Raw genomic sequence first — 14,340 nt, 5'->3', positions numbered from 1 at the left:
CGCCCGGGCGCCCGCGGGCCGGCCTCGGGGTGGGGGTGGGGGTGGGGGGCGGGCGGGGCCCGGGCGCCGGCCAACAGGTGCGCCGCGCGGGTCCTAGCGCCGCCCCGCCCCGCGCGCCCAGGTGGCCGCCTCCCCCCGCGGGCTCGGACGGGCTCGGGCGGCCCCGGCGTCGGGCCAGCTGGCAGCGGGGCGCGGCGCGCAGGTGCCTCGGCCGCGCCCTCCCGCGCCCCTCCGCGCCCCCGCGCCCGGTCCCTTCCGGCCGGCGCAGAGGTGCCACCTCGCGGGGGGCCGAGCCGGGGACACCTGCGCCGTCCTCCCTGCGGCGCGCGCTGGGCCCGCACCGACCCCACTTCCACCCCGAGCCCAAGCTGGGGGCGCCCTTCCCTCCGGCTCCCCGCACCCCGCTCCTGTTTCCTGGAAGAATGAGCCCTCTCGGGAGGATTCCCAAACTTTGTGGGTGTTTTTTTTCCCCCAAACTGTGATGCAACGTCTCCCCGCAGCCCGACCTCCCTCCTCGACCTTGCTCAAGAACCCGGGAGGTTGAGAGTCACCCTGAATCACCCGCTGGGTCCTTCCTTGCCCCTGCTCTTGTGATTTGGCAATTGGTGAGTACCCTGGAAGACGGGCGTGGAGGAAACGCTCCCCTTTTCGGGTTTTCTGCGTTGGGAAAGATGCTGCGGCCCCTCCCGCTTCTGCTGCTTTCCTGGCTCGGCCCCGGTGGCGCAAGGGCGCAGGCTCGTTCCGACACTTAGACCCCGAGGGAACCAGGGGACGCGCGGGGAGGAGGGTTGGACGTCTCACCGCGCCCTGGCCTGCTTAAGGATCTCAGCAGGACAGGAGCCTTGGTCTCCCTCCCTCCCTCCTGAATCTCCCCAGGGGTGCTGAGGTCCCTCGTGAGGGCTCCTGTGCTTCCTCACAACGACTGAGACGCACAGTGAACTCAGGCCTCCCTGATCAGCCTGCAGCAAAAGCACAGACCTAGTCCTTCTGTCCTGTCTGCGGTGGACAGCAGAAGGCTGCGTACTATCTGGTTGCACAAATGACTATGAACAAACACCGGCCACTTGCCCGTGTATCTGGTTGTCCTTTCAGATCTTTGGGATGTAGCTTTCAAGGATGATTTGGTCTCCCTCACACCTTAGTTTCTGGTCCCATTCCCAGAGCAAGATCAAGGGGACAGAGAATGCCACAACACCTGGGAGTCACTTAACTTATAGAGGAAGCACAGGGCTGCTGTCACAACCCAGTCCTGGAAGCGGAAGGCTCCTCTCCCCAATGTCACTGCCATTTACAGCTATCGGGACGGAACCCTCTAGTTGAGTTTTAAAAGCTCACGTTTGACTAACACAGGGCCTGTTCTTCTTATGTGTTAAAGAAAGAGGCTCTCCCATGAAGACACTTGAGTGATGTATCTCTGAAATATTAAATTTCCTTTCTCTCAAAGAAAAGAAGCAAAGCAAGCATGGCACATGTAACACAAAGCCAAAGAATTGCACATTCAGATAATGTCCTTTATCTCCCTGGAGGACCAAGTACTGGCTCCAGCTCCCAGTGACTTGTGATGTCACCGGGTGCCTTAGTTTTCTCTCCGTGATAAACTAATAATCTGCACTTCTTGTTTTGTAAGGCTATTGTGAAAAATCTTTAGATAAGCTCTATAAGGCAACCTGGTGACATGGCCATAGCATTCTGTTTTGCACCAGAGCCACTCAATTTAGGAGGAATCTTTGGGAGGATTTGGCTCTGAATATCTCAAGTGAGACTAAAAAGCCAGTGGCTTCTGACACTGATCTGTATGCTCTCCCCAGAACCTTTCTTTTAAGGCACAGGCTGATGTTCTGAACATAAATTTCCCAACTCATCTAATAAAAATCAATGTCCTCTAGAAGTGGTAGGCTGAAGGACTGCTCTAGCGTAACATTTAGTGGAGAAGTTACACGGTAGCCTGAAGTCGTGCATTTAAATTAATAAAGTTGATGCAGGAAAAATAACCTGTAGTTGTTTGGATAATTTAACTCTAGTCATGCCTGGGACATTTTGCTGGTTTTTTTACCCCCCGCCAGTGTAGAAATCTAGGTATTTGTACTTTGATTAATTGTGTATATATAATAATTACTAAGTGACATATTTTAAAGGAAGAGTGATGGATGTATTCACTAGGGTAAAGGTTAAGCTGCTATAACAAAGAGACCCCAAAATCTAGTGGCTTAAAGAGCACAGCTATTTATTTCCCTTTCATATAAGAGTTCTAAGGTGAGAAGTCTGGGTTAATGGGAGGCTCCATGAGGCCACCCAGCAACTCAGATTCTTCTCATTTTATTGCTTCACCACCCACTGAGACCAAGCCCAAAGTCACTGTCCTTTTCTGCATGATTGAAACTTGGTTATGGGCACATCTTAAATCCAATGAGTGTCCTGAGCAGCAGACTATGTTCCACCAGTAAGAACATGGTCACACGGCCCCAGATAGGCTTGGAAATGTCACCTCCAGCAGGGTAGCCTATGTCTAGCTTCCACTGTATTTCTGTGAGAGCAGGGAGGACAGATTTTTTTTGGTGGGCAATCAGGCATGGAAATCAAACCAGTGTTGGTTTAAATGTTGTAAAATATAAATCTGTGTTATAATTCAACCCGTAATCTGCCCAATTTTATCTAGCAGTCTGTCTTTAATTTGGCGCATTCTAAATACTCATGTGCACATACAAATCTTTGTCAAAAGAAAGCACTAAAAATAAGTAAATTCAAAGGGAAAACTGTCATCTCTTTGTGGAACCAAAATGAGGAAGTTAAAAGAAAATGATGTCAAAATGCCTTTTAAATGAAAAACATTGGTATTGATCGTATTATTACATTTTAAATTCTGATTTAGAGTTCTCTCTCTATAGAGCAGGTCACTTCCATATTACAACAAAACCATTCGGTTTTCAACTTGGCGATTATTTCCTAGATCAAGACAGATATCCAGGGCTGGGTTCTGTATTGGTTATCTATTGCTTCATAACCGATTATCCCATTTATAGCAACCTAAGACAGCAACATTTATTGTCTTGAAGTTTCTTTGGGTCAGGAATCCAGGGCCATCTTAACTGGGTCCTCTGGCTCTGGGTTTCTCACAAGGTTGCAGGCATGTCAAGGCTCAACTGAAGGTAGGTCAGCTTCCAAAATCACATAAGTAGTGGTTGGTAGATTTCCATTCTTTGTGGGCTATTGGCCAGAGGCAACCTTCTCTTTCTTGCCTTAGGGGTCTCTCCATAGGACAGCTCACCGCCCAGCAGCTTCCTTCATCAAAGCAAGCAAACAGAGAATCAGAGAGAGAATCCGAGCAAGACAAAGTAGCCATCTTTTATAATCTGATATTGGAGGTCACACCCCAATACTTTGGTCACATTCTACTTAGTACAACCAAGTCAGTAGGTCCAGCCCACGTTCAAAGGGGGTGGGGATAAGACAAGAATTTAAAGAGTAGGAGGTAAGAATTACCAGCTGCCTACCACAGCTTCTTTACATCTACATTAACTTTCTATCTTCATACCCATAATATCAATATGTATCATCCCAAACAAATATGATTCATAGCATTGGGCTCAAAGAAATAAGATGCATGTACACACAAAAGAAGGTGCAATGACATGAGACAATGGTGCAATGGAAGACACAGGACATCAGAAGATTGATTTCTAGTAAAAAAAAAAAACTGTACTGGACGCCTGGGTGGCTCAGCGGTTGAGAACCTGCCTTCGGCTCAGGTTGTGACCCCAGGGTCCTGGGATCGAGTCCCTCATCGGGCTCCATGCAGGAAACCTACTTCTCCCTCTGCCTGTGTCTCTGCCTCTCTCTCTGTGTCTCTCATGAATAAATAGAATCTTAAAAAAAAAAAACTATATGTACCACAGCTGAAATTCTCAAATCTGGGATAAGCATTACCTCACCAATCTGCCAAAGTCATAGATAACTTAAAGACAGTTGAAAGCAGAAACTATTAAGTTGGTAAAGAGAAAAACAATGAAACAAATAACGAAGTCCAAAAACAGATTCTTTGGGGGGAAAAAAATAACAAAACTGAAAAACTGCTAGCATGACAAAGAATAAAAGGAGAAAACATGAAAGCTCAAAATTAGAAATGCTAAGGAAGAAATAATCATCAAAAGCAGAGGAAATTTTAAAAGTCTTTGGAGGGTACTTCCCATGCCCTTCCCATTCCCTCTGAGAATGTAAATGAAATAGAGAATTTCTTAGAAAGAAAAAATTGGCCTCAGTCTAACACAGCAATTATCACAGCTGTAGGTAAAGGGGTTCAAATCCTCCCCCCCTTAAAAGCACTTAGGCTAGATAGTTTCACAGGGAAATTCTTCCCAACCTTTAAGGAATGGATGATCTCAATGCTACTTATTTCCAGAAGAAATAATTTTTCTAAATTCCCTTATAAAGTCATTATGATATGGATCTCCAAGCCGAAAGAGCACCAGGAGGAAAACAAAACTCTCACTTGTGGATAGGGCTCAAGATCTTAGGCTATCCACAGCTGAAACCCAACAGTCCGCTTAAAAAAGAACGTGTGGTGGCTTAAGTGCAATTGGTTCCAGTCGTAACGTGAACAAACGTCGTTAAGTAGCAGCGACAACAAAAAATCCATCAATATTACCGTTGCATTAGTAGCGCTAAGGGGAAAAGTCGTATGATTTGTTATACAGGTTGAATTGTGCCCCCCAGCGCCGCGGACCTCCTAGCACCCAGGACCTCAAATGGGGACTCATTCGGAAATAGGGTGGTGGCAGGTGTGGCTAGCGTGGTGCGGGTCCCCGAGCCCAAGTACCGGGTGTGTCCCTAAGAAGAGTGCTCTGTGGCCCCAGGGAGCACACCGGAGACTGCCCAGGCGGGGGCTGCAGGACCACGGCTATTGGGGGCAAGGCCCTGGAGCCCCGCAGTGGGCAGGGAGGGCGCCCTGGGTGCCGGAGGGGCCTGGTCCTCGGCCCCCACTCCTGGAGCTCAGCCTCCTGCATTCTGTGGCTTTGAGCCACCCGGTTTGGGGCCTGTTGGTACCGCAGCCCCGGGAGACAGGCTGGACTCGCGGAAAGGCCGCTTAGGGGATTTGGGGCGTGCACGGGCCCAGAGCCCTCCTTGGGCGGAAAGGGCTCCTGGGTCCGGCCGCCAGCGCGGGGTCTGGGCCGGGCGCCCCTGGATGGTGGCAGTCGGGCAGGTGCACGGTGCCCCCGCAGGGGCAGGCAGGGGGGCGGGTGGCAGCCGACGCGCTTGGGGCTGCGCCTGAGGTCCCAAAAGTCACCGAGGAGCAAATGAGGAGCCTGAGAAAAGCAGTGTTTCCAGAGGGGGATCCGGGAGGCTGGCCCCCGGAACCGGCCTGGAGGCCCACGCTGGCCTGTGGGCCGTCCTTACTGCACCATTTCAATAAATCAGATTTTTTAAAGGACCTTTTTTTTAAAAAAAAGATTTTATTTCTTTATTTGAGTGAGAGGAAGAAAATGGGGGTGGGGGTGGGGGGAGAGAGCCAGAAGCTGACCACCTGCCGAGCAGGGAGCCTGAGGCAGGACTCCATCCCAGGATTGCAGCATCATGACCCAAGCCGAAGGCACATGCTTAACCACCTGAGCCCCCCAGGTGCCCTAAAAGGACTTTTTCAAGTGGAATTTTACTTAATTGCATAGACAAGGAAATGTGAATCCTGTTTGTTTTTTTTTTTCTTGATACAAATGGTAACATTCTTTACATAATGTTCTCTGTCTTGCTTTTCTCAGGATATAATTGGAGGTTGTTCCCTATCAGTGGAAGAGACGCTATCTTTTACCAACCATCTACGGATGAATATTTGGAGACACTTCCAAACAATGCCATTCTGGATTGAATGTCACGGTCGGGTGGTCTCGTCAAGGTGCCGGGCAGGGCGGATTTGGGTCCCGAGGCCCTTTGGACCCCACGGGACTACCTCGCATGCAGAGAAAGGGGGCCAAACCTGGTCTGGAAAGCCCATGTAGGCGCAGGTGAACCGGCTGGGTGCGTTCTCAGAGCCACAGAGAAGCCTCCCAGTGAGGACAGTTATATGGTGACCGCCCGCCTTGTCCACCAAGGTCATCGCAGTGAGCGCTACGTTGGTCACACGGATGAAGGCAGCCTCCAGGGCTAAGTACCGTAGTCCTTTCCCAGGGCTGCCCTAACGAATGGCCATTCACTGGATGGCTTAAAACAACCCAACTTCGGGATCCCTGGGTGGTGCAGCGGTTTGGCGCCTGCCTTTGGCTCAGGGTGCGATCCTGGAGACCCGGGATCGAATCCTATATCGGGCTCCCGGTGCATGGAGCCTGCTTCTTCCTCTGCCTGTGTCTCTGCCTCTCTCTCTCTCTGTGACTATCATAAATAAATAAATTAAAAAAAAAAAAAACCAACCCAACTTCATCCTCTCGAAGTTCAGGGGGCCATAGTCCGACACCAAGGTGTGGGCAGGGTTGTTCCCCTCCTGGGGGCTCGAAGGGAGGTCTGTGGCCTGCCTCACTCCTTGTTTCTGGTGACTGCTGGTCATCCTTGGTGGCCCGTGGCTTGTGGGGTATCTCTCCAGTGTCTTCCTCTGTTGTCATCACACGGGGTTCTCCCTGGGTACGTACAGTTCCTAATATCAGGCGCTGTTCCAGGCTTGGGGTTACATAGGTTTAACAACAACAACAACAGAGCCCGTGGATCATGAAACTTCTATTTCCATAGGGAGCACAGCTAATAAGACATCGAGTCGATATGTAGTTCCAGGGAGTGGTAAGTGCCGTGGTGAGAAGCAAGGTGCTGGGAGGGGGAAGACGTATTCCGGTAAGATGGTTACCTCTGAGAAGGCATATTTGTGTGAAGACATGAAGGAGAAGAAGGAGCCCGCCCTCTGAAGATCAGGAGAAGGAATATTCCAGACGGAGGGAACTGTAGCTGCAAAGGCCCTGAGGCGGGCCCAAGTTCAAGCAGGTGTGTAGGAACCACCAGAGGCCAGCATGGTGGGAGAGCACAAGGGCAGGGACTGATGGGGGGAGGTGAGCAGAGGCCACATCACGGGGGCCACTCAGGCTGTCACAAGGAGTAATACTCCCCCACTTGACAGACGAGAAGACTGAGGCTCAGAGCTCACAACTGGTAAGTGGCAGGAGGATTCCATGCAGGCCCCTGTGACTGTTTGTGGTCCAAGAATTTGTCTTTGCTCTTTGTGCTTGTCCTGGGAGCTGTGACCCGAGTGCTCAGTATGCACTCGTTCCGTGAATGCTGACCTAGCCTCGGCCCACCGCCCCGCGCTAAGACCTCGTACAGCTGGACCTCATCTCCCAGGGCTTGCATGCCGATTCCCGACGCTGAGACTCGCAGGGGCCTTCCTCTCCATTTTACGTGGGGCTCCGAGATGCCGGATGATTTTCCCCCGACCTACAGAGGTAGCGGATGCTTTCTGCAGGGTGGGCGCTCAGGCCGGCTCCCCGCAGGAAGGCGGAGGGTGAGAGGGCAGGCCGCCGTCGCCCTCGAGCTGCGTGACCTGGCCGCAGAGCCACAGCCTGGCCTCGGCCCGCACCCCCGGTCTAATTTGGGCTCAACACACGTGCTTCCTCGTTGGGAATTTGGATTCCGAGGCCGCAGTCAGCATCTGCTGAACTAGAGAGGAGGAAATGCAGAAGCTCGGGCCTACTCCAGCCGGCGGATGACCCTGCCATGTGCTCGTGAGGACGAGCTGCGCGAGGCGGGCAAGGCACCCTGGGCCAGGTCTACGCTGTTTCCATCATTATGAGGTTTCTTTCTTTCTTTCTTTTTCTTTCTTTCTTTCTTTCTTCTTTCTTTTCTTTCTTTCTTTCTTTCTTTCTTTCTTTCTTTCTTTCTTTCTTTCTTGACTCTGAGAGAGAGCATGAACAAGGATGGGGCAGGGAGCATGGGAGACAGAGGGAGAAGCAGGCTCCCCATTGAGCAGGGAACCCCAAGAAGGGGGGGCTTGGTCCCAGGATCCTGAGATCATGACGTGAGCCAAAGGCAGCTGCTTCACCGACTGAGCCCCCTAGGAGCCCCTGTGAGGTCCTTTTCTGTGCTACCCACAGATCCCTGGTATCAGATTGCCCATTTCTATTCCTTTTAGCCTCAAGAGGCCTAACTCAGATATCCAGGAATTGGCAGGACATGGAAACTGAGGCTCTAGAGCTCAGATGGGAGCAGTTTCCCACCTGTGTTAGGGGTAGGGCATCACCAAGGCCGTAGTCACTCTTACTGCCATGGAAACCACCGGTCCCCACCCTACTTCCCTAAACCCCCTCCCGTCCCCAGCCTCCTGGGCTGTTGGAGAGGGTGACACAGTCTGGGCTTCCTAAGAGATTCGGGAATTCAGTGAATCTACTGAAAATATTTAACCTCCTAATGAATCAAATTGCTTCCTGGGCTTTGCTGGAAGCCTCGTCACTTTATATGGATTAAACATTCTGAGATACAAGCCAACTTTTGGCACACAACCCTTCCAGAATTTGCAAACTACTATATATGAATTTTAGTGCTAACGTATATCTTTGCACGTACGTTATGTAGAGTACCTGAGGATTGACAGGCTTACAGCCTAGAGACTTACCATTTGTTGATAAATTGATCAAAGCCCTAGGCTCCATGGGCTACCTGGCTCACCGAAAGGCTGAAATGTGAAGCACAGAACCCATCTTGTGTTGTTCACGGTGCTACCCTTTTTCTTCTCTCTCACTAATGAAAACGATTTTTCCTCTTTGGACACTTCCAATAAATCACCAAACATAAATTCTCTTAGGGGGAAAAAAACCTTTTCAGGTTGGAAGAAACTCTAGCTTAAAACCTTGCTTTAAAAGAAAACATTTACAGGTGCTGTTCCTGCAAAAAGGGGGGCGCAGAAAGAAGGCAAACAGTAAGAAGAAGGGCTCGGTCTTGGATTTGCCCCGCGGCAGACATTTGAGGGAGGTCCCATGCGCATCCTCGCATAAGGACGAATATTGGAGAAGAGTTTGATTTCAGCCAGAACTTCTTGGTTTGAATCCAGTTGAATCCAACCATATGATAAAAACAGTAAGTTTTTTTTTTTTAAGATTTATTTACTTATTCACAAGAGACACACACAGAGAGAGGCAGAGGCACAGGCAGAGGGAGAGCAGGCTCCGTGCAGGGAGCCCGATGTGGAACTCGATCCTGGATCCCAGATCCTGGGGTCACGCCCTGAGCCGAAGGCAGATGCTCAACCACTGAGCCACCCAGGCATCCCTTCCAATAAGTTTTGATGGATTTTGAGCACTTTGTGCGAAACAGTGCAAAGTTTAGCATATTATACCTAACTAAAGAACCCGAAGGAAGGGACAGATCTCTTGTGCCGAGCAGTGCTAAGTCAACCCTTCTCTTTGTTTGGCTTTTGCTTTGATAAAACACATCAAAACATCTAATAAAGAAAAGTGAATAGTTTCTTCCAGTTCCATCAGGCTTGCATTGGGGTTGGTCAAGCCCAGGGACTGAGTGCTCTAGTGCAAGACAACAAAATAAAATATATTTGACTCTTCACGGGTGGTATATTAGGAATGGTCATTTTTATTCTTTTTTTTTAAGATTTCATTTATTTATTCATGAGACACACACAGAGAGAGAGAGAGAGAGGGAAGCAGAGACACAGGCAGAGGGAGAAGCAGGCTCCATGCAGGGAGCCTGACGCGGAACTCGATCCTGGGACTATAGGATCACGCCGTGGGCTGAAGGCGGCGCTAAACCACTGAGCCACCCGGGCTGCCCTGGTCATTTTTATTCTTAAAGAACATTCCCTATGAATATCACTCATGGTTGAGTCCTTTCTAATAACCAGTTTCCTGGACATTTTTATCATACTATTCAATATACAAATTCAGCTAACGGCACACTAAGGCTGTGTTTATTACATAGACCAGGGTAGAAGCCTACCACTTGGTTATCAAAAATTTAAAGCCTCCAAATAAGCTTCCTGAATCCAAGGAAAGCATTTTTAGCTATAGTTCATGCATATATTCATGAATCATCTACAAGCTGAAAATTGGTCGGAAAACTTCACAGATACTCACCTCCAACACAGTGCCTAATAAACAAAGCCAGTCCCGGAATAATACGGAACAGTATGTACGGCATTTTGCTACTTACGTTTAGGATATTAAAAGACACAAAACACATATTTGTGTGTGCGCGCGCGCAAGAACAGAAGAAGATCCAGGATAAAAACACCCACTTGCTAACGTTCAGCTCCTGGCATAGGCTAGGAGCAAACGGGAACTTGCAGTTTTCACTCTGTGCACTTGGTATTTGTTTGAGTTTTTCCCAGCCACATATAACTTCCTGGGATTTGAAAAGATTTGTTTTTTTCTTTTAAAACTCCTAACTGGGGGCGCCTGGGTGGTTCAGTCAGTTAAGGGTCCTGGGATTGAGCCCTGAATCGGGCTCCCTGCATGGAGCCTGCTTCTCCCTCTGCTTCTCTCTCTCTCTCTCATGAATAAATAAATAAACCTTAAAAAAAAAAAAAAGAACTGGAAACTGATCTCCCTGGGCCAAGATTCATTGTTGGCCACACTTAGCTGAGCTGAGTATCTGCTGTTCTCTCTAGATGGGCCCCATGCTGGGGTTCTCTGCAGTTCTCCTCGCTCCGTGTTCTGTTACATCCTTCTCTCATTGCTCATTTCATGGTTGGCTCGGTCCCTGAAGCCTTTGGGTTTTACAGTCATGGCACTTAAATCAAGGAAGGCCGATGCTGCTCCTAAGCAACGCTATCCACTGGGATACCATCTCTCAATGGCTGATGCAGAAAGAAATCATCATCCCTTTCCTTAAGGCACCTGGATAGAGCCAGGGAGACAGGACAGGCGGTGGTCCCGTAAACCTAGTTAGAAACCTGGCACCCAAATCTTCTCGCCTTCCTCAAGCATAGCTAGTAACAGTCAGTAAATGATCCTATATTTGAATTTCCCTGAAGAGGGTGGAATGTCATCCACGTGGACATTTGTAGGATTTCCATTGAGGGTACGTTCACACATTGGCAATTTTAGTAAGGTTACTGTCTTGCTTAAATAGCCAACCCTTACCTCTCCAGAACAATTAACCAGAGCGCTGATTTGTAATTTTGCCCATCAGCCTTTCTCCTGCTACCAGCCTTCCTTCCTGCTAATTCCCTCTCCCACTGCCGGCAGGGCTAGGAGGCAGAGTGATCTGCATACCCCTGGTTCAAATCCAGGTTTTTCATTTAGTCTTCGGGCAATTCTCTTAATTCTGAGCCCAGCGAGAACCCTCTGTACCCGTGCGGTATTAGTATTTTACAGCCTACTTTTTTTGAAGGGTCACAGAATCTTCTCCAGATCCCCCAATTTTTTTCCAATCTGCATTATCACTTTCTCAGCCTCCCCTATGTCACTTGGCTAATTCACCCCGCGAGGTGAGATAGAAAGCGTTGAATGCCGCGGAACCGCCGCCTGACAGCTGCTCTCCGGGTCAGGGAAGGCTGCGGCCGGAGCCACGTGGAACAATCGAACCCACTTTGATCTCTGGACGGTGTGTGTTGCCCGTGAGTTCGAGGGTCTCAAGTACTAACAGCTCCTATAAATGTTTTATGTCTCAGCCAAATACCAGCATGCGGCCCGGTTAACAAGCGCCTGTGGAGACGCACAGATCCCCATTCTGATCACGAATTGGATTCACGGACCATGGTAAGTGCCATCTGTATACATGAGGTCATTGTTCTCGTGGGTTGGCTGAATGGTAGGAAGAATGCGGGAGGGTTCTTTCCGTCCACTGGAGGATCGCTTTCACACATGAGGTCTTAATTCATAAAGAGACAGGAAGTTGTCCCCTCTCTGTCAGGGGGTGCAAAATCCTCTCCCCAGCCTGGGTTAAGGAGTCGACTTCTTTTTTTTTTTAATTTTTATTTATTTATGATAGTCACACACACAGAGAGAGAGAGAAAGAGAGAGAGAGAGAGAGAGAGAGAGAGAGAGAGAGAGGCAGAGACACAAGCAGAGGGAGAAGCAGGCTCCATGCACCGGGAGCCCGATGTGGGATTCGATCCCGGGACTCCAGGATCGCGCCCTGGGCCAAAGGCAGGCGCCAAACCTCTGTGCCACCCAGGGATCCCCGACTTCCTTTTCTATACTTGGTTAACCTTCACTTTGGTGGCTGGTTTCAGAGGAGTGGCCCTGCTGAATCTGGGCCAGTGTCACTGACCTATAAATGTCACGCACGTCTCGTATCAGCCACTGCACAGTAAATAGCCCCCACATCTGACGGACTTCTAGGAGAAAGTGCCAGAGCTGGGGAGTCCAAGGGCAGGAGTGCTCCCACCGCCGGCCAGTGTCTGCTCAGCTAAACTCATGGGCTTTTAAAATAAAAGAAAATAATAAATGAAATAAAATAATAAGTAAAATAAAATCATGGGCTTTTGTTGGACTTGCTGTACGGGAGGAAGGAGGACAATTTTTTTGGGGGGGGCTATTGAAGTTAATACAATTTTATCTTATAGATTCATGTCTTTTCTCTGTTTTTTTTTTTTTTTTTTAATAATACTTCCAAGCTCTCCCTTTCACCACAGGGCTGGAAGCCTAAAAACAGCATTTCTGAAACTCACTCTCACTGGCACAGGGCCTATTTAGAGTCCTCCAATGGGAGATACTGGTGTGATACTGGGTGCACCGTCCTGCGACGCTGGCAGCCTCATGTGGAAGCTTCCAAACATGACAGGTGTGAGGTTTGGCCACCGGCTTCTGGGTGCCTTGCTGTGAATCACCTACTCCCTATGACTCACCACACAATCCCATGATTCCTTTATTTCCTGATCACCTAAATGCCACCGTGTTGCAGCTGGAGTCCCAGGGAAGCCAGTGGTGTAGGTCCAGGCTGAGCCTGAAGGCCTGAGAACCAGGAGAGCCACGCTGTGCGTCAACACTGAACAAACATTATCTCTAATCATCATAAGAAACTGAAAAGTTTGGGGAAGTTTCTATTACTCCATCTAACAGATGAGAACACCGAGATTTGGGGCGGTTAAATCACTGCTACAGAGCATAATGCTAAACCGTGGCTGGCCAGCGTCATCAATTCGCAAGTGGCCTAACCATCCATGAACAGTCCTGTGCTTCAGAGAAAACACAAGTTTTGTTTCCGCTAAGCTGCTGTCGGGGAGAAGTCCCATTCAGTCCTCTTTTCCAGAAGCCACCTACAAAGTCACTGGGACAGGCGACATCATGCGCTGTGACTTTTAGAGTGGGGTGAGGAATGCAGGATTGGATGAGTCCATTCTGTGGGGAGGTCAGGCTGACGAGCAGAGATCCAGAGAGGACACTTCAGACAAGAGGCAGAAGGCACAGCACAAAGACAAGCAGGCACAGAACGGTGTGGGTGGAGGACAGGGAGGGATGAAGTGGAAACGTCAGGGCAGAGGTTCAGGGACAAGATGAACACAATGGCCTGAGCAGGATCTGCAGAGGAGGCCCTCACCACGCAGCGTGTGGATGCAGCTGTCGTCACAAGCCACTTTGTTCTAGACAGTAACCCAAACACTTTTCTGATTAGTGAATTTAATTATTTTTTGAAATATTGTATTTATTTATTCATGAGAGACCCAGAGAGAGAGGCAGAGACACAGGCAGAGGGAGAAGTGGGCTCCCTGCAGGGAGCCCGATGGGGGACTCGATCCCAGGACCCCGGGGTCACGTCCTGAGCCGAAGGCAGGTGCTCAACCACTGAGCACCCCAGGCGTCCCAGTGAATTTAATTATGAAGTCAGGCTGATAAAAGTGTACTAAATACTAACTTTAACTTACAAAAAAATAAGCAGTTACTGAGTACCAGCACAAGCACTGGACTACATGAATTTGTCTTAAAAAAAAAAATGAAAGTGAAACCAATTGTCCACTTAAGAACTAGGACAGGTCTCCATGCAGTGATTAAATATATTAAAAAGAAGAATTCCATTATGTTTAGAAGCCAGCACCACTGGATGTTTGTCACATAAACGGGGTATGTTTATTTTAATACAAGTAGTTAGAGGCTCGGTTCATAGGACACAAAGAAAATGGATTAGGATCTTTTTTCCCCTCTCTCTCAGATGATGTGGATCTGAATATCTTCATTTTGAAATATAAATGGAGAAGAAAAGCTTCATTGCACCAACTTTAATTAGGTGGACAAGTATTATATTAGTAAATCATCCACCTCAGGGGTATTATTTGGTCGAACCCGCGTTGCTTTAGGAGAGGGCAGCACTTCTCAAAATGATCACAGGGAAGAAGACCGCGTGATGACAGCCGCAGAGCTCATACGGCAGCCGGTCAACTAATGGGTCCTGTAATTGGCACAGAGATCAGCTTCTGCAGATAAGGGA

At 49.1% G+C, this 14,340-nt stretch overlaps 1 long non-coding RNA gene across 1 annotated transcript; it reads left to right on the top strand.

Annotated features, from left to right (window-relative positions):
- The first annotated feature begins 8,833 nt into the window (after positions 1–8,833).
- LOC129522960 (uncharacterized) lies at positions 8,834–13,336 on the top strand. Its single transcript, XR_008667024.1, has 3 exons — positions 8,834–9,036; positions 11,585–11,672; positions 12,533–13,336. It is a non-coding gene; the product is annotated as an uncharacterized LOC129522960 (long non-coding RNA).
- Positions 13,337–14,340: the final 1,004 nt, after the last annotated feature.

This window comes from Nyctereutes procyonoides, unplaced genomic scaffold, assembly GCF_905146905.1.
Source record: "Nyctereutes procyonoides isolate TBG_1078 unplaced genomic scaffold, NYPRO_anot_genome, whole genome shotgun sequence".
In the NCBI taxonomy this organism is placed as follows: Eukaryota; Metazoa; Chordata; class Mammalia; order Carnivora; family Canidae; genus Nyctereutes; species Nyctereutes procyonoides.
Note: the sequence above shows the minus strand (reverse complement) of the source record. Positions and strands in the feature narration are given on the sequence as shown.